The following is a 21352-nucleotide window of genomic DNA, read 5'->3' on the forward strand; positions in this document are numbered from 1 at the left end:
CGAATCGCGGGACGTCTCAACTCTTCTGAAAACCGAGACAAATTTGCTACGAGAGCACAGGAACTTTAACCAACCCCGTGAACTCAGAACAGTGTTCTCCTGAATCGCTGTAGACACATTTCTTGTCAAATCTCCCATCTCTTTCTTTCCTGTTTGAAAAAAAAACAACCGGATTTCTGTTTCTTTCTCTCCAGTGCACAAAATAAAATCCCACGAAAGAGTTCAGTTTGCCATTTTTCGTTGCGGTATCTGTTCGTTGCTGTTAACCAGAAATAGTGAAAACGCATAGTGAAAATTTTCGTTGACTGCATGGTTGGGTCGGCATATTCGGGTGCAAGATTTTTCAACGCGTTTGCTGGCATGGACCGGATAAGGATAAGGTTCTCAAGGCGCATCGGTAAGTTTCGCTGTCAGGCGGCGTTTTACTAAAAGTAATAGAAATCTTTTCTATTTGTTTTTCAGATTGACAGTCTCGCCTGTATTATAGTGAAAATACCACCACAGACTAATATTAGTCTGTGATACCACCTTACCAAATAAGAAAAATGAAAAAAAAAACTGTAAAATGTGAGAAATAAATTTAAATACTTTAAACAATCACTGTGTTTTTTTTTGTTTTTATGGGAAAATTAAAAAATTTAGAACCAGGGGAAAACAAAAGCTAATTTTACTACAAACCACAGGAGGAACACGTTTCGAGCCCGTAGGAACATTTCAAATCTTCTGCAAATTACAGGAGAAAACCGCTTCGATCCTACAGACGAGTTTGTCAGTTGTTTTCCTGAGCGGTTTTTCTGTCCTGAAATCATCCTGTAATTTCAGCTGTTGAAAATACAGGACGAAATCGTTCCGATCACAGGAGAAAAGATTAAGTGTGTACCTATCCGTTAGATCCGCGGCCTTATTTTGTGAAGCATATTTCCAGCAGTCAGCAGCGGTTTCATCGGCAATCAACTTCTCCGGCAGTCAGCAGCAGCAACATCGGTATATAATTCTCCAACGGCCAATTCCTCGACCTGTTGATCTCTACCGCCCGCTAGACTTTCAGCCACTTCCGCTTTAATCGAACGACTATTAGTTTATTTCAAAAGGGAAAATTATGCGAAACGTTATACGTAAGACAGAAAAGGATGAACTATAGAAAACGCGACAGAAAACTTTTGACAGCTGAAGTTTTCCCATGATACAGGAAAATTGTTAGAGTGCCTGTGCATTCGTGAATATTATGTCCCGGATTTCAGGAGAAATCAACTGTCCCAAGATTCGGGAGGGTCTATACGAACTTCGAATGAATTCAGCCATTACCCTGTGTTTCAGAGAGTCATTATCCCGAGGGGGAAATATGCAATCTAAGTGTGTATACAGATGGAAGTCGTCTTTATTGGAAAGATATTTATTACTTTATTAACCCTCTTAAAAGCAATCCCACCTTTAAACGTAGTTTATTAAAATCAGCATAAAGTTAAAGTGACCCATTATTTTAATTTACTTTTTGCGCAGAATATTTCAAAATAATCTAACAATCTATACAAATGGCTGCTATTTGACAAAAAAATATTGTCAAAAACTACAGCTTAGAAAAGCTTTAAAACATGAGAAAACTGGAGGAATAAAGATGGGTATCCTGAAAATATCAAATTGAACAGATCAGCTTAAGGAGGAGTATTGAAAATGTAAGCATAGATCTGTTAATACCAATCTAAGTAATCATTGAATTGTAACTAGGCGTAACCAATCAATAAAATTTTCCCTCTTGTTTGATCTCTCTTAAAAGCAAGTCACTTTTATTCCTTGCGCTCCCCCACATCTGCTAATAGATCCGCACGAAGAAAGTTCGGTCTTGATGAGCTTGTGGATAAGGGTCACAGGATAAGGCGATACAATCCAGAATCCTCGAAGGCTTTTTCCTGCTGAACCTAAACTTCCCGGCCCGTTGGTGCATTTTGGACGTGCACGTGGTTGATTGGGTCAAGAAGCAAAATAATCTTGGCTCTTGCTCGGCGATCCTTATCGAAATCGACAGCCTCTAACGTTCTGTCCTTCTTTTGGTTCGGTTTTAAGACACACCACAGGTCTTCGAGCTCCAGGAACATTTAGACGGCAAACTTCCAGGTTGCCCAATTTTCGCGAAATTCGTGCTGAAAAACTCTTCAGAATAGGCCCATAACCTATTAGCAGATGTGGTTGAGCAAGGAATAAAACGTTGACTCAACTTGACACGCTCGTCCTTTAGAAACCCCGATTCAGAATTACTCTAATGTTTTGGTAATTTACTGTTGATAAAGATTCTATGTATTTAATGAATAAATTAATCACCGTAATTTATGTTTGTTACTCAATTTTATCGGCATTATCGGTGAAAAGTGTTGTCCTATTCGTTCGCACTGCATGTTTCCGCTCGTGGGGTGAACCACGCTTGGCCTACTAATTTGTAGTGGTAGATGCAACTCTAAAAAAAACGAGCACAATCACATACAGGAAAACTCTATCTCTATCACTTCATGTAGGCCCGTGTGGAACAAAAATTAGGTATGTGATGAAAATGCTTTAAATAAATTCTACCCGCCCATTTTCTCTATCTTTATTTTTTTCTATAACTTTCTATCCGTCTATAAAAGATAAACAATCATTATCTTCAGATGTCCTTACTAAAAAGGACATCTCGTTTCACCGATAAGGCCGATAAGATAAAATTAAGTAATTTATGTGTATTCGTATATTTTCCGAAGTTACGATGAAAATTGATGTGGACTTTTTTTTGTTTTCTTTTTTAAACAAAGATGATAAATATTAAATAAATACAAAAATCTGGATTTTTTTTAAAATAAAAATGATATGAAGTTTTAGCACTGACCATAGTTTTAGTAAAGTATTGAAGCAGGCCAAAACGTTTGAATCAAGAAAGTACCGTAAACTGGGGGAACATTGATTAATTTTTTAATTTATTTTCGAATATTTTGGAAGGGGTTGCTGTTGGGCTTGGCAGAATATTCAAAAGACGTTAGAGACTATAACTAAATGTTTGTTACAATAACAGAATTCATGTTTCGGTGTAAATTTGATCTCGACATCTTCAAAATTATTGTTTTAATGCCATTTAGCACAGAAGGCTTAAAACATCATAACAGTATTTTTTTGTTTGGGCTCAATTGAATTTTTCAACGTTTTCTTTCAAAAACAACTATACTCAAAAGATGGACAATGTTGGTGCATACATTTAGGGGCAAAAATTATAATCACTTCTCAATATTTTTGAGCCCCTAAAAAATGAAATTTCAACTTCATGCAATTCCCTAGGTTAACCCAGCGTTCCCATTTTCTTTTTTTCTTCAAACATAACCATTTTATATATAGGGTTTTCAGCCATTTGTTCTATTCAGACTTACTTATAAAAAAATGTCCGTTTTTTTAAACATCCAAAAACTATCACAGAATGTCCATATCCAAAACACTTAAACTATACCTATACAAAGGAAAAAAAGTAAAACATTCACCCAACCCATTTGCTTCTCAATGCTATCATTTTATCAGGAGAGGTGTTTGTTTGTGTCCCTTCGAAAAAACAGATATTTTAAAACTTTAAAATTACATTTTAAGTAATATAAAAAATCTCGAACTACAAACCAAATTAACCTATTTCAAACTCAATTTATAGGATTTCAAATTTAGAAAACAGTTTTCAGATATTTTATCAAAGTTTACCCCGGTGATCTAAGTTTACGGTATACCAAAATATGACCAAAAAAAAAACATTTTCGTTGTCTTCAAAAAGTTGTTTATTATGAATTTAGGGACTAAATATCAAACGAAAAAAAAAGAATACTGATCGATTAACAGAAATGCATGCTGATAAAATGATCGCGATTTTTGAAATGCGGTCCCCAGGCCGATGCGTTGTTTCCGCCCGACGACTGGCTCCGGTTATCCGTTCTGTTGATGCTGCCAAACGTGGACCCCGGAGCGGTCATGTTCGATTTTTGAGTAGAACCAAATTTCTCCGGCTGCCGATGGGTGGTCGAACCGTTGGTCTGATGGCCAGCGGCCTTGCTCCACTTTTCTTGTACCATTTTCGGTGGTTTTTTGAGTTTCTTCTCTTCAACTTGTGCTCTTTGAAAGGAGTGTCCTTGGAAGGTTTCAGGATCTAGACGGGCCGAGTCGTGGTTGTTAAATTTGGGTGGGGGACTGGGCGGAAAACGGCACAGCGGCGGTGTTCAGGGTACGTACTGAATTTGTGTGAGCACTTGAAATTCCAGCGGATTTCCCGAGTTGCCGGTGCGGCTACCTTTGCGAAGGCTAAGGTTGTTGATTAGCCTGCAAGAAAATAGAATGATAATAGGATTAGTTGTTTCAAGATAGTCGGACGAATTGTATTCAACAATTATCAAAGAAATAATTTGTTTAGAGCATGGGTGGCCCGCGGATGTCTTTTTGTGGCCCGCGAAGCTTTTTCCAGAATGACCACATTCTAATATTAGTTCCTTTTAAGAATTGAGATTTCTGATGGTTTCTGTATTATTTATCAAATTATTATTAAGTATTATGTTAAGTTTATCGAAATCTGCATAAAACAAAAGTGGGAGAAAAACCTGTATATTTTTCTAATTTTCCTATACTGTTGTTCCAAGCAAGATTGTCCCATGTAGGAAAACGTGCAAACGAGAAAAACGCGATTGAAATATCAGCAATATTTTCAATTTTTCTCTCAAACTAAAGATTCACCGATAGTTTTTTCGTAGTGAACAGTTCAAATTAATCATTCTACAATGTTTTATGTCAAAAAACAATTACATTTCCTACAAAAAAACAGCAAATTAGAGCCAAAAATGCTCCGTATGACACTTTTGCGTAGAATCAGAACGCATGCCGATGCTAGTTCTACGAAAAACTATCACACGGCTACAACTTTTCTATCATTTTAAAAGCACGTATAGTTTCTTTTTTTTCCCAAAAACTCATGTTAAACCGTCATTTGAGAAAAACGTTCCTCTTTGTTGATAAAAATGTATAGTTGAGTATGAATCCTGTAAGTAGTGCCTACCGAAAAGTGTTTAGTGAAAATTTCTCTGAATAAAACACTCAAGGCTTCTCGTTCCTCCTCCCCCCTCTATTTTAGTGTTCTTTTCAGTGAATAACATCAAATTCAACAGGTTAAACTCATCTTAAGAGAATTTTTTGATAAAATTTGCATTTTTCATAAAATTTTCTCTAGTGTGACATTCTTGCGTAGAACTATCAACCTAGAGACAACCACCTTGATAAAAATTTCGTATAAGTTCAGAACAAAGTATATTTGTTTGTGTTTTTATTCGAAAGTTAACACTAAAAGAGACCGTTGCAGCAAAAAAGTGAAAATGACCCAAAAGTCACATGGGACATTCTTGCTTAGAACGGCAGTATATTTGACTCATGCACAGAACTTCCATTTGCATTGCTATTGAAATTCAATGCGTTTTTATGTGCCATTTTATAATATCTACTGAAAAATTACAAAGTTATGTAGAGTTCAAATATAGTTTTTCTACGGAAAAATCTTACATCAAATACCTTTTCAAATTTTTAAAATCTGTTTGAATAGTGTCAAATTAAAAAAAAGAATTCTTCGGATGTTTCTACAAGCACGGTCACTGTTTGAACAAACGAATTTATAGTAGGTACGCATTATATTTGAAACTGCATTTTGAATTGTTGAAGTTAGTTCAGTTTTGAAACTCAACTGGTCTGGTTTATTTTTGAATTAATAATTTTAAAATAAAATTTTGAACAACTCGGTATGCAAAAGAATAACTGATCATTCATTTTTTTATGCAGCGCTGCCGATTTTATTACGACATCTGAAATGGGCATTCGTAAAGCAGTACGCAGAAGTGAGTTGACATTTTTTTCAAAACGCTCACAGTTGATACATATCATCACATCATTTTCTTTGTTTTTTTTTTCAAGGAAAAGTTAGAGCAAGTTCACTTAAGTATAAAATCAGAATTTCAATATTTAAAAAAATGGTAAGACCATGAAATTTTTTTAATGTTCTTTGGGATTCTCACACTATTAGACATTCCTGCAACAAATTGAACCAACAGAAGTTTAAACCTTAAATTAAAACTAATAGATTTGAAACAATTATTGCTCCATATAACATATATTTGTATTGAATTTAGTCTGGATAAACACAAATGCTATTTTAGTCGTAAAATGTTTCTAATTTAGTAATAAAAACAATAATATGGTCTGAGAAACGAGCTGTCAATAATTTTTCAAAATATTTTTGAATCAACCCAAATAGAAACAGTATAGAAACCTGTACCGAATCTTATTAATCTTTATTTTATACATACCTAAATACTTTTGAGAAAACAAATGAAAACAAATAAAAACAAAAACTAATTTATTTGCTCTGAATATTTAAAAAAAAATAATGGTGTGGCCCGCCAGCCTCTCTTCTCCAAAATTTGACCCCCTTGTTGAAAATGTTGGCCACCCATGGTTTAGAGTATTACTTCAAAAAAACCTAGTGTGAAATGTTCTAAAAATGAATTAATAAAAAAACAAATAATTTAAATTCCATTGTTCCAACTCAAAAATCACTTTTTTGGCTCTAATTTGAACATTTGGAGACCGTGTGTTCTACAAATTTGCTTAATTGAGTCTACATAAATGCTTTGAAGAGTCGTTACGAGCTACCAATAATTAGTTTAGGTGGAGCTAAATTCGGTTAAAAAACAGCGGTTTGAAATTTGTTATAAGTAGCTTATAATAACTTGTGGCCTTTAAAACATTTGTGTAGAACCTTTCAAAAAGCATTTGAACTACATTTTTAGAACAATCGATCTTTAATTTTTTAAGTTGCATCATGTCAAAACAGCAGTTTGTGCCGTTTCGTTAGAAAAAAATCATGGCAAATTCGCATAACAAATCGAGGCCTCGTCGAGCAACCCCTTAGATTTGATCGATTGAGCTCAAAATTGGCATGGTCTTCAGCCAAAGAACAATTTGGCCACCAAGAACTCATGAACCAGAAATCTTGAGCTCTAACTGCTATGCCAAAATTACTGGCTTACTTCAAACATGTGAATCTTGGTTGGCTTTCTCAGTCCTTTGAACTTTAGGTAACAGAAAAGTAGGCTGTTTGCCATGACCAAGGTAGGATCTCATGAAGTTTGGCTTAGAAGGAAAAAATGTTAACTACCCATACCACGGACGTAAAGAGCCTTTAAAACAATAATTCATTGAAACCATAGAAACGCAACATTAAATTAATAAGCTCTGAATTGTGTCTGGCCTGCTTTCAGCAAGCAATTTGGAATTACAAAACGTAGGTACCTAGTTAAGTTTTTCTACGTTTTGAAAAAAAAAAAACTCAGATACACTTGAGTATAGTTAATTCATGTAAATTAATTCCCTTATAAACATACAGTGTTAATCACAGTAAAAGATCGTAAACTACATTCTTGATAATCCGGACAGAACTATCCGTAAAATAGAATCTACGTCTTACGAATTTCCGTGACAGAACATCTAGAATGATCCAGACATTCCGGTTTCTTTTATTGACACATTTGTAGGTAAGTAACGTATCTAGAGGCGTCGTGGATGACGCCAGGTTTGTAGAAATTGCATCATGCATCATGTCTAAACTGATAAATTTGCAATGGTCGTGCACATGATTTATAATATTTCTAGGCATAGAATGCATCAAGCATTATGTATCACATTGCGATCCAGATCGCCAGGCTTTCGAAAAACACGTTACTGCTATCGTGACGTCCTTGCATGCAAATACGACGCATGACTGGTTCCTTGATCCGTGAAATGCTTACCTTACAGATGGGATGAATTTCAACGCCGAATCCGACTTTACCAATAACATTGACACCAATATTTTTGTTATCACGGTTACAAAGAAATAAAATACAAACAAGACTTTTCACTCCGAAAAAATCTCGAACACAAATTTCGACCGCCGAAGGTTTGGAAATGATGACGGCGGCTTCGCTTCCAGGTCCTATTTATACCCTCGAAACGGCCCGAGTTCATCCGAAGACCGATATATACCTGAATACCGAGACCGAGTACGTAAACGCGTTTAGCGGCGACAAACGCGAGCGGAACTGGTTTTCGTATGATTTCCCCCTTTATCCGTGAGGTAAACCTCATAGTTGTATTTATGCAAATACTGCAGATGAGTATTTGAGATATTCGGAACCAATGTGCACAGCGGGAAAAAAGTTCCTTCGGATGGGTTTAAAACATTTTAAAACAGTTTATTTAAAAAAAAGTATTTAAGTAAAGCTTAAATCTGGACGCATTAAAACGGGTCTATCTCGGAGCTTTCTATACGAAATAAAAATGGTATGTACTCAAAATGTAGGTTTTTCACTGCACTTTAAAAAAAAATAACACAAAAATTATTCCAATGTGGTTTTGATCAAATCTCGAACTTTTCGGCTAATACCACCCATCATAGTTTGGACGTCCCTGTTCGCTGACCTCAGCGGCCATTTTGTTCCGCCATCTCTTCATCTCTGTTGCATCCCGAGTCGTCCTACCATTCTTCTTCAACTTCTGTTTGACAATTGCCCAATATTTTTCGATGGGGCGGAATTGAGGGCAGTCGGGTGGGTTGATGTTCTTTTCGACAAAATTAACCCGTTGTCTCGAAACCACTGTAGTACCTCTTTGCTGTAGCGCCAGCTTACCAAATCTGGCCAAAACTTTACTGATCCTTTGTGAGATCTAATAGACGGATGTCCTCCATGATCTTTTTGGAGTGCACGGTCTTATTTGTCACAAACGCCGGTGTTTATCGTCCGCAGCTGCAAATACCTTGCCAGATCAAACACTTTCTTGCAAACTTATCGGCAGAAACGAATTCGAACTTGCCGGGGACATCACGCCGACCAGTGGCTTTATGAAATTTTTAGCCTGGAAGAAGCCCATAATCCATCTTCACGTACGTTTCGTCATCCATGAGGGAGGATGCATCCGCCGTACTTCGTTAGAACTTTGTTGTATAACTTTCGGGCACGTTCTTTGGCTACTACATTCCGCTTCAATGTCCGGTTTGGTTGCTTACTGTCCCGATAAGATCGTATTCCTTCGCGAAGACGACTCCTTCTGACGGTGCACCGGTCGGCATTGAATTTCTTGGCGATGTCATAGTCCGACTGAACTGGATTTGCCTTGATCGTTCAAAACACCTTCAAATGCAGTTTCCGATGTTTAGTTCCACTATGACGCTTTTCTGATGCATCTCACGGAAACATTTGAGAACGCTGCACACGGTCGATTTTTGACCATTTTCAACTATTTCGCGATTTTTGAACCTGACCACGTCGAGTTTTTGACGTGAATGTCGATTGTCCAATGTGAATGTCCATTGTCAATGTCCAATCAAAACCATTGACTGTTTAAAGTGGTTTAACGCCCGATTTTGTTTCTTTTTTTTTTAAGTACACAAAGTTCCCAGGAGCGGATCTACAATGCCAATTTTTCACAACCAAAACATGTCCGGTTCTCCGCTAGCTTCAAACTAAGGTTTTTTTTGCTGAAAATATTGGTTTTTAATGATAATAATAATTTGTTTTATTCATGTACCTAACATAAGATTTGTACATTCTTTTTGATTTGTTACAATTAGGTTTTTAACTTGTAATTTTAAATATTGAACAATACTTCCTTTCTGACGAACTTTCATATCTACATAACTATAAAAATAACCGATCACTGTCTTATCGATGCAAATTTCATAAGTGAAGCTTTTTTCAATTCTTATTTCGTTTTTAAGGATTTAATCTGTATAGGAAGATTATTCCAGGTTAGGTTAGGAATTATTAAAATAAACCGAGCAATGCGATGGAATAGTTAAATTTAGTGTTCTTGAATTTCTCACAGGAACAAAAAGTCTTTTGATATAATGTGAAGCATCTTTATGAAGTATTCGGTGGATAACTACAAAGGGTCTATATTTGTAAAAAATTTGAATGAACAGCCTATAATTTTTATTGTAGGTGGAAAACACTGGAATATCTAGACAAGTTGTAAACGTAACGAACACATGAGTTCAGTGCAACACGGAGTCTGTCCATGGACCTAACAGAACGATTTGAATAAATCAAAATCGTCATAAATGAATAACGGATGAACATAGCTTTCGAACAATTTTAATTTAGTTTCAACATCAAGGTTCCCCGTGGTGATGTTTAACTGTTTCAAAGATCCTTAAATTTTGCCACACTGTTTATTGACTTGCCTGTTCCATAACAATTCCCGGTTAAAAACTATGTTAAGATTTTCAGCATAATCGGTGAAAACTATCTCAGAATTTGCCAGATAAAGCGTAGGGGTGTCAATAATTCTGTTGGATCTACTGAAGCATAGAGCCTTGGTTTTAGCTGGGTTAACAGGTAGTAAATTCTGAACAGACCCTTGATTGATTTGTTCTAAGTCGTAATTTATTTTATCACCAACAGCTTCCATTGATAACGAATTGTCAGAACAGAAAAATATTTGTACGTCATCGGCAAACATCTGAACGCTACAGTATTTTAAAAAAATATGGCAGGTCATTTATAAAGAGAGAAAACAGCATTGGTCCCAAAATCGATCCTTGAGGTACGCCAGACTCAATAGGAGTTAACATCGAGAAACAACCATCTGTTAAAACTGATTGGACCCGTCCTTGAAGGTATGATTGAATCATTTTAGCTGCAGATCCAGGAAAAGTAAATTTTGACCTAAATTTTTCAATCAACTTCTTATGGCACACCCTATCAAAAGCTTTTGAAAAATCTATAAGTAGCAGGAAAGCTAATCTTATTTTATCAAGAGAGATGGCGATGTCATTGTGAACTTTCATCAGGGTCGTTTCAGTACTATGATTTGCTCTAAAACCTGATTGGTTGTTACATAATAATCTATGTTGATTAACATAATCAGAAATTTGATGCTTGATTAATTTTTAGAAAAACTTCGAAACGGAGCTCAATAAACTAACTGGCCTAAAGTTGGTAATATCGAGATTGTTTGATTTTTTCGGGATTGGTACAACTTTAACTTTTTTACACTGGAAGGGAAATTTAGAAGTTCTGATAATAGTATTAAAAAGATGGCTCAAGATCGAGAGCATACAAGGAAGAATTATTTATATAAACTATTATATAAATTTCTTCGTACTTATTATTGGATGAAAAATTTGAACAAAAGTAATTATTCACTTCTGTTGCAGAAAAGTCAGTAGAAACTGGCGATTCCTTTGAATTGTTCAAGCCAAAACTTTTCAAATTCTTCCAGAACTTTTTAGCGGGTAAACTAGTATTCAATTTCAGTTTATCATGCATAATTTTTGCGTTTGCTATCAATGTGTTTATCCTGTTGCGTAATCGTTTGAATTTTAATCTGTTTTCGGCTAATTTAGATTGTTTTCAAGTTCTGTATGCTAAATCTCTGTTGATTATTGCTATTTCAATATCACGATTAAACCAAGCATTTTTTCGCTGTTTTTTTTTAATTTCAATGCGTTTGTTCAATCTAAACTTCAGTACTTGATATTTATATGGGGAGCTGCTACCAGAACAAGGCTGAAACCCTTACAGATAGCTCAAAACCGTTGCTTAAAGGCTGTATACAAGCGTCCTAGATTATATCCGACCAAGAATCTGTACATCGAAGCTGATAAATCTACTCTTCCAATCAATGCATTGAGGGAAATGCAAGCTGTATCTATTATTCACAATCATCTGTATAACCCAATCGCTCATCACAATCAAATTTACGACCGCCCCGATCACAGATATCCATTGAGAAACCAAAGTAGCTTGTCTGTGAGACAACCCACCTCCGAATTTGCCAAAAAAGCATTCCCATATTACGGCAAGACTTGCTATAACCGACTACCTGAAAACATACGATCGGAAAGAAACATCGCCAAATTCAAAGATCTCATCAAGCGACGCACCAAAGCTAACATAGATACATACATCCAGTAAACTAAACCAACAGTCCGGTTTCCGGTAACCTGACAGCCAGCGTTCCCTTAAAAGAGAATTTTCTCACTGGGAACGCATCAAACTCCTGGATCTTCATCACTCGCGTAAACCGCTAGTGACCTGTATCTAACGTCAAACTAATGCCTGTCCAAATATTTCTTATCTTCTCGCCACCAGCCACCACCGCCTCCAACACCGCCTCCACCACCAACCGCCACCACCAACCGCCACCACCGCCACCAGCCGAACTACTATCTTATGAAAACTGTTTACAACTAATCAATCTAAGAATCAAAAAAGAAAATGTAAAAATATTGTATAATCAAATCATTCGGAAAACATTACAAAAAAGATAGAGAAAATAAAAGAGTGATGAGGAGGTTTTATGCCTTTGGGAGAAGTGGCTTGAAATTAGCTCCACTCCCAGGGGCTTTTCCCTGCTCACACATAAAAAAAAATAAAAAAAAAGGGGAAATAAGTATCAAACAGCGAGAGTAAAAATGAGTTAAATATTTCCACTAGCATATCAGAATCATCTATACTAAAGAAAAAGTTCCAATTCATGCTATTGAGAGTTTGAAAAGGGGCCTGTTGATCATAATTTAAATAGTCACGGAAACAGTATCCATTAGCATGATCTTGCTTCAATTCAAGTACGATAAGATCATGGTTGTATACACCAGAAAGATAAATCTGACTAAACCTGTAAACACTCTCTGTGGAATCCGTTAGTAATAAATCTAAAAGACTAAACTTCCGTCTCTGTGCTTCCGTTGCAATGAAAAAATGTGGGTTAAATTACAGCTTGATGTATCTTTTAAGAGGTCAATCCTTGAAGATGGTCTAAGAAGAAGGTTTAATTAAAGTCACCAATTGAAAAGGAGTTCTTATAGTAAATGGTAAATTGTAAATGTACTATACGTATTTAAAAATGTGATATGATTGAGACCACGATGTATACAGTTGGTAGAACATTTTTCCACTTCAACATTTTCATTGTTTAGGTGCAAGATTGTTTTATGTACACATATATTTAGGGGAGAGTGGGGTAACGTGGGCCATGGGAAACGTGAGTGACTCTAAATATCTCAGCTGTGTGTTGTGCGTGCGTCGTCGCTTTGCGTAAGCATGTTTTTCTATATGTTGTTGACTTATGTACGTATCATATGCTTCTTTTATTTAACTAGCCAAGAAAAATGTACTTACATAATTAAACAAGCACCCGAAAAATTGCATCCGTGGGAGACCTAAAGTACATTACAAAAATATGCTCATACGCTTATGATCTTAGTTCTGTCATCAGATATAGATTTTATGTTGATTTGTTTTTACAAACATTGGTTCCCATGGTTAGATGCATGTATCTTGTTGCATGAACTCTTTAGATGGCGTCGCCAACATTGAAGAATGATAGAAGAATGATTGTTCGTGTTGTGGCAAAGCCTTCTCCATTATCTTGAAGTGACTTTATCTTTGCTGACGTGCAGAACATTATTTAAGCAAGCAAAACCAAAAGATGGCTTACTTAGATTTCATAAAATGTATATTTTTCAAAAATAGTGGACCACAGTTCTGCTGTTAAATTTATACAATCATACCTAGAAGGTCGTTCACAAACTGTCTTTTTCAATGGCAGCTTTTCTGGTAGCAAAACCATCGAATCGGGTGTCCCTCAGAGTTCAATTTTAGGACCCCTATTTTTAACGCTATTTATTGATGACCTGTCATCTGTCCTAGAACACTGCTCTATTCCCTTTTTTGCCGATGATGTACAAGTATTCCTTTGCGTAAATAGAAACTTTGATGTGAATGATTTTTACGCTAAATTAAATAATCAACTTGCGAAGCTTATCGACTGGTCTAAGAAAAACAGTTTACCGATCAATCCCGCTAAAACGAAAGCCTTGCTCTTTGGAAGACATCCACCTTCTTCAGTTCACCCACCACTTTTGCTGAATAACACTGTGGTTAATTTTGTCAACGTTGCTGAAAATTTAGGTGTTATTACGAAAAAAAGCTATTACGAGCATGTTTCAAATTAAGCTCATAATGATCAGAATTTTCAACACTTCAAAGAAATTAAGTACCTGACGTTATTCATATTACTTTTATTTTAAAGTTCCTCGATACTTGAAGCAATGAAATTAGTGGAAAATTGAAATCTTCGTAGTGCTTTGAAATATCAGGAAATAGATCAGAAAATCAACATTTGATGAATTTTCTTACTAATGGGATTCGAACCCACATCAAGCGGAACCTGGCTGCTATGAAATACCTTTTACGACGACAGACTACCCGGCATTTATGATTAATACTTGTCGAGTTTCGAATAAACTATTCAAAATTGTTAACGTGATTGCCATTCCAACGTCCAGTGAATTTTTATCCTTCATAAGTTTGCAAACCGCTCACTGTTAAACGTTTTGGGAATATTCCATTGCCGAAAATCAGCTGCTGTTCGCGTGATCACGCCAAACAAAACAAAAAAAAGGCGAAAAGGAGGTCCCCAAATGGTGGGTGATACTGAGAGTGTTTAACCGGATCGATCCGGTTAGTTTAACTCTCGATCGTTAGCCACTTGTCATCAGAACTGGTAACTACTTATAATTCACAGTAAATATTGAGTGCATTTGGGATTATTGAACTTCTGCCTAGCAGCTTGTTGTTTTCTTTCTCCTGCTTTTCAAATGCAACATTGTAAATATAATTCCGGGATAGAACTTTTAGTAGCAAAATTATTCCACCTGTCTTATACAGTATTTTATTTCCATGAGTTAAGTTTGAAAGGAGCTTGGTTCAACTCGATGGGATTTGTACACAAAAACAATTATTTTAAAAAATCCTGTAGTTGTGTAATTTTAAAGGAATACAACAAGAAACGGCTAAAGTTAGCTTAGGACTCAATTTTAACGTTGAGTAGCGCATTATGTTAAGTTTCACGCTTAGCATAATAATGGTAGTGGAAAAGAAGATTTTCGATAAATGAAAATAAATAACATCTAAAATAATTTGAAACATAGAGATATAGAGCCTAACAGAATAAACACAGCAAACTTTTGGCTCGATATCTAGCAAAAAAAAGCTGGAAACGTCCAGCAATGAAAAATTTTGCTGTAAACTAGCAATCGGTTTTCTAATTTGCTGGATTTCCCAGCATTTGATCGTGTTCTTGTCATTTTTGCTGAAAAATCTGCAATCGGTTTTCAAATTGTTGAACTTTCCAGCAATTGGTCTAGTTTGCTGGAAAATCAGCAATCGAGTTGTCAAATTGGAGTCTGTTAGTTTTCGCACGCGCTTAATACAATTATTTTTATTTTCCTCTATATTCTAGCAACCAGACATCAAGTTAAGGGCGAGTTTTTATTGGACAGGTAGATATTCCATGAAAAATACTAAACAAAACTCTTTTTCAGGTGGCGAATGATCAACAATTTGGCACAAAGCTGCCAAAAAATCTTGTTTCTGAAAATAATCCAGCAATCTCAATTGCTGGAAACCAGCTATCTATCTTTCAGCAACATTTATAACATTGATAAAATCTTAATTAATCTGTTTTAAGTTGTTCGTTACAATAATGTAACGAAAAACGTTTCATTTAAATATGTTTGAAGGAATTTTGTTCTGTTAGTTGCCTAGCCAGTAGTGCGTAGTACATTTACTGTCTCACGTTCGTCACTCGGAATAAAAGCTTGCAATTTAATCCAGTCTATTATTGCATCAAATACTTTACATTGATGGAATTGCTTTCCACATGGTCGTAATTGGTTTTTGAGAAAATGTGCACAACTACGAAATTTATAACAGATTTTATCTTATAATATGTTCCTCCTTTCATAACTTGCGACATATTGGACATTTGGAAGATCTTTTGTTCCTGACAACAGTCTTTTCTCCTTTAAACGCTGCAAATAAGAAGCTTCTATTTTTAGAGCTATTGATGTATATTTATTTCACACGGCGGTAAAGATCTTGTTTTGTTTATTTTTTTACTGCTTTCAATATTATTCATTCACTTTTGAGACATATGACCACTGGCGGTAATATCGGGTTATCCAGTTCGATCCGGAATTGTTGAAAACCGGCGTGGATACCGGTTTCCGAGGAGAATCCAACGCCGAACAGGTCAGTTTTGAATGAATAAGTAAATGCAACTGAAAGAACACATAGAGAGAGAAACAGACAGAGAGTGTGAGAGAGAGAAATGCTATTTATTGTATAGGAGGAAAGGTGGATTTACGACATGAATGCCAGGCGCTTTTATAAAAAATCAGGACTTCATGAGGAAACAATCTGAATTTTTCAGGACACCACAAATTCTGATTAAACTACATAAGTAAAAGCAAAATACTGATACTGTATAACCCTTAATTTATGCACTTGGAAGAGCAGAATCTTGGCTGGCCTGCAGTTGGAAAACACCATTTCAATATTATCTGAACCGAACATTATTATCGCGTTTAACTATTTTATAACTGATTTGTTCGATATCCTGATAATTGAACTCTAAATTCAATAACAGTTAAGATATTTTTTTGAAAATCAGAACAATTCAGTACATTTATAGACCATTTTTCAAAACTCGGGACAGTTTGAAACATCACTCAGGACAGTGTTTCGAAAATCAGGACAAATGATGATTTATCAGGAAACTTGACACCTCTGATTTACTAGCTAATGAAATATTAACAATGCACAGTTATCCAGAAATGAAATCAATCGGGAAACAATTATCTGCGTCCATATCTTCAGTTTGATGCATTTGATTTCTTCGACAAACTTTTTCAACAACTAAAGGCGGCAATTTTGAATGAAATAATTTTAGGGTGGTTTATAAAGTTTCAGAGATATGAAAACTATGCTCTAACTGAGATAAGATAAAGGCGTAAATTGTTCTACAATATTGTAGAACATAATAATTCATGAAAATTTGTCGAAGACATCAAAAACCTCCCAGCAAACATAACATTCGCCGCCGACTGTATCCTAGAGGATAGCGTTCAAGTCTTCTAAGCCAGAGGTCATGATATCGAATCTCGGTCACTGCATACATAGAACACTCTCTATGTGCTGGTGGTGTCTGGTGTCAGAATTTCTAAGATGCTAGCCATCATATCGTTGAAAGATGTACGCCTTAGTGTTCAGTGAAATTAGATCTCTTCAAAGAAATATGACGTTCACTGAAATCCTATATGTGTGTGATCGTTTAAAAAAATCGCATTAGGAATGATAACTCTAGTCGTTAATAACGTTACTGCGAATCGCAATTCCTACAAAATAAGTAAAAGGTCGTAAGAATGGTTACTTGTAGTTGGTTTAAATCGGATATGATAAAAAGTCCGTCATGTTTGCAGATTTTGAAGACGATTTTGCACAATTTGTTCTCTCGCGTGGGCTTCAAGTTAGAGATCAGTCTTTTTGTTCTCTTTGCGACCAGCACTGCAACCAGATTGCAAAAATTCAGATGACGTTTTTAGAAGAATTGTCCAATGAGAGAAGCAGCAAATTTTGTAGTTGGCAACGGTTCGCATACGTTGAGAGCAAAAACTTGTGCTCTCTTGCATTGTTTCAGTAGGTACAAATAAGAAGTCGAATATCGTTCAATTCGTATAGTTCCTATTGCTTTAGCCGGAAGTTGAAAATATGTATGTATACACACAAAATTTTCGAGGCCGGAAATTAGCAAAATTTTGCTCAAATTTGACCAGCTAGAAACTTAGCAATCAATTTAGCAATATTTTTTAACTAAAATTTTAGCAAACGAGTACAAAAGTTAGCCGCCGCAGTTTTTACTCAAATTTCTAGCAAAAACCGGAGAAAAAGATTGCCCGGATCCGTAATTTCATGTTTCTTTATTTTTTCTCTGGAGAATCAGGGGAATGTTTGAATATTGAATAAAATACATAAATTTCATTCACTTATAATTTATTTTTCACATTTTTTATATTTTTTTCACATTTTTCCTATTCTGGGAACGCACCTACTGGCGAGCGAAATGCCATGCCACCTTCGTCAAAGAAAGCACCGGGGTGTTTGCCGGATGCAGCTTGTTGAATTTCCAGTTGTGGTCCTTCTTCATTACCGGCCTGTGGCGCGCTTCATGTTGCGGTTTTATCCTGGTAGAAAAAAAAAACAAACACACAAATTAGAAATTGAGAAATTATAGAATCTGAACACTTTAAAATCAGACCTTACCCTGTAAGCATCCGGTGTCGATTCAGCTACCATTTCGTTGTGGAGTTTGCCACCACAAGAACCATCAGCAACGAACATCCGGAACCGCACTTAATCGCGACAGCTTTTTATTTTTCTCCCTACTGGCGCGGCGGCTGGTGTCTGTGAACAAAGCGGCTGAAAAACCTTCGTTTTACTAAAATCAAGTAAAATGACTTTTTTTATTACTAAAATCAAGTAAATTTAGATTTTTGCTAACTCAACAGTAAAAAAATATTTTTGCTAACGGGAAGTAACAGCGAAATTTTGCTAAGTGGAGCCCCGAAAGTTTTGTGTGTATTGCCTCCACTTTGGTACGTAAATGCTGTTTTTTTTCGAGTTTATATAATGTATATGAAACGTGTTACAAATTTGTTGAAAAATATACATAAAACATGTTTGCTGGGCTATTTGAAAGTTTTACGGCAATTTATTTTCATGAGATTAGGATGGTTCTACAAAAACAATTTTTTCGATATATCTTTTCAGGGTGATACGGATTACCAAAATTTGTTTCTGTTTTGGAATTATAAGTCAATTTGTGTTGAAAAATGACTCTTTTAGAACTACGATAACTCCAAATGGGGCAACCCAACAAACATTTTTGCTGATTAAAAACGCCAATTCTCAGATCGTATGCTGTTTTGAGCTGCTGATTGCTGTTTCAGCTTTCTTGCTGAAGAAAGAAATATTTCAGCGCTGTTTCAGCGTATAAGGAAGTTTTATTTCAGCCAATAGAAAGTAGGGGAAAATTGGCTGAAGAATAACTTGTTCAGCCTTTGTCCAACCATTTTTGACACCTTCAAATTTGACAACCGTCAGCTGTACAAGGGTAGCTTCGAAAGCGTCTTTCAGCAATATCAAACTTTTTGTTATTCATGACGAATCAACATAATTATCTTGTGAATCGTCTAATGATTCGAAATTTCTCATTTTGCATGATAAAATGGCATTGCCGGAAAATTTACATTTTAATTCTCGTAGCCATTTCAATTTCTTCATATGAAATTGACTTTGGTTGAGAAATATTTTGGTCGCTTAAGAGCGACACTTTCCTGTTCCTTCGCAGAATGCATGGTTGGTTCTGCCTTCTGCGGCATGAGACCAACAAGTCGTAGATTCAAAGTTCGAGACAAGTTCAAATGAAGAAAAAATAACACGGGAGGGGAAAATTAACTGGCAAACATCGGACATACATCGGTCAGCATTCTTTTTGTTTTTTTTTTTTTGTTGCTCCGTCAATTGACGTTTCATGTGGTTTCATGTCATCTTCGCTGATTAATTTCTCCAGATCTCGATGTTTAAGGGCTGAACAGCAGCTTCTCTCTGAATTTGGGTTGCCTTCTTTCAGCAAGATAGCTGATTTAAAATTAGAACTAAACAATGTTTCAGCGGTTGTTCAGCAAAAAATGTTTGTTGGGAAGTCGACGTTATATCGTTGATTGCATTTGAATGATCATTTTATAGTCTAAATAATATAAAAAATGAAGGTATGTTTTTTTGTTCAAATTGTTTAATCGTTTTTTGAAGTTTAGTAAAAATCGCTGAAATCTTTACAAAAATAGAGAGAATTTGTATCTGTGTTCTTCAAAAACTCTGAAACTACTGGACCGATTGATGTGAAATTTGTGATGAAATAGTTTTTTGAGTAAAAAATTGTTTCTGTGAGTTTTTGAGTCCCTCCCATTTAAGGTAGGGAGGGCTCCCATATAAAATAATCAGAAAATACGATAAAATTCATTTTAATTCAATCAATTGACAAGTAGTTCTCATCAAGTTTTGTAAAAATGTATACATTTGCATGTTAAGATAATTTATAGCAAAGAGAACCAATTTTTGTTTTTGACTAGGCCACCAGATGTCTCCAAACACACCAAAGAGAATTGTCGAAACCATACTGAGAAAAAAAAACAATGTTGGTCAGTTTTGAACAGGTCGCATGAACTGTTTGGCATGTTTCAAGAAAATTGCTGTTAAAGTTTCGTAATACTTTCGTCCTATTGCATAGCGTAGAAAAATCTTAAAAGTTAGTCGCTATTTCCTTCAAGTTAGAAGTGCCAAATTTTGGACAATGGGATGCAAAAGTGATACTTGAAAGTAACCCACTTTAAGATGACTAGAATCATTTCTTATGGATTAGACTGATCGTCAAGAATGTTCCTAATTGACTGGATATAGCCGATTCGTCCTATGAAGTTACCATTTTTTTCGATAAATAAATGCCTACTTTCATAACAGTCCCATGTGCAAAACCGAGCAAGCGAGAAAATCAGCTTTTTCTGTTTTGTAATATGTTTTTCAATTCAGACCATAACTTTCAGCATAACCAAATAGGTACCGTTTAATGGAATGTGTTCTAACTTGTCATAACAAATCGTAGGACCTGAAATTTTTTAAATTGGTAAGATTTGAAACATAATTTTTGTTTATTCTGGGACTGTTATGCGAGCATATTCGAGACGTTTTTCAAATATACTCACATAACAGTCCAATACAGAATACGTTTTGCACATCAAGCTACTTTCCAAGACTTAGAATTGGTCAATTTCTGAATGCATTTAAAAAAATAGAAACATACTTGTGGGAAAATATCGTGAATTTCACATTGTAAGTTGAACCTTATCATGAATTTTATACCGTATTTGTTTTCACCACCCGAAAGTGTTGCACCTTCCACGCTGAAAACGAGCATGAATCGAGTTTCGCACCCACCTTAGTTGGTGTACGTGAAATCGGTAGTGTCAACAGAAAACATCAAGCTGTCAAAAATCCATTACAGCTGGTATTTGTTTTCGTTTGACTTCGAAAATTGAAATGAAATTTACTTTAGTTGATCATTATCTTTTAAATAATATGAAAATTTTAGCATGAATTTATATACTATGTTGAATTGTGAAGATTTCAGATTTATTTTGCTTGGTAGATTCGCCTCTGGCTCTGATGATAACTGCAATACCAGCTGATTCTGGGTGGTCTATGTTTGCTGCTGCTAGACTGCAGTTACCCCAGCTTGAAGGTTCCGGTATTTTGAACGTTTATTCCTCGCAAATACCTCGAGTACCTATTTCCGTTTTCAGATGACAAAAGAAAAATTCTTGGAAGTCAAATTGGCGAACTCAGATCGCGGAAATCGGGGGAGAAAATTTAGCTAACAGACCGAA

General features: G+C 35.6%; 2 long non-coding RNA genes across 2 annotated transcripts; both read right to left on the bottom strand.

Annotated features, from left to right (window-relative positions):
• Positions 1 to 3752: 3752 nt before the first annotated feature.
• LOC129752734 (uncharacterized) lies at positions 3753 to 8090 on the bottom strand. Its single transcript, XR_008738900.1, has 2 exons — positions 7815 to 8090; positions 3753 to 4311 (listed from the first exon to the last, which is right to left on the bottom strand). It is a non-coding gene; the product is annotated as an uncharacterized LOC129752734 (long non-coding RNA).
• Positions 8091 to 17886: 9796 nt separating this feature from the next.
• Positions 17887 to 18389, bottom strand: LOC129758359 (uncharacterized). The gene is made up of 2 exons (XR_008739958.1): positions 18174 to 18389; positions 17887 to 18094 (listed from the first exon to the last, which is right to left on the bottom strand). It is a non-coding gene; the product is annotated as an uncharacterized LOC129758359 (long non-coding RNA).
• Positions 18390 to 21352: the final 2963 nt, after the last annotated feature.

This window comes from Uranotaenia lowii, chromosome 3, assembly GCF_029784155.1.
Source record: "Uranotaenia lowii strain MFRU-FL chromosome 3, ASM2978415v1, whole genome shotgun sequence".
NCBI lineage: Eukaryota > Metazoa > Arthropoda > Insecta > Diptera > Culicidae > Uranotaenia > Uranotaenia lowii.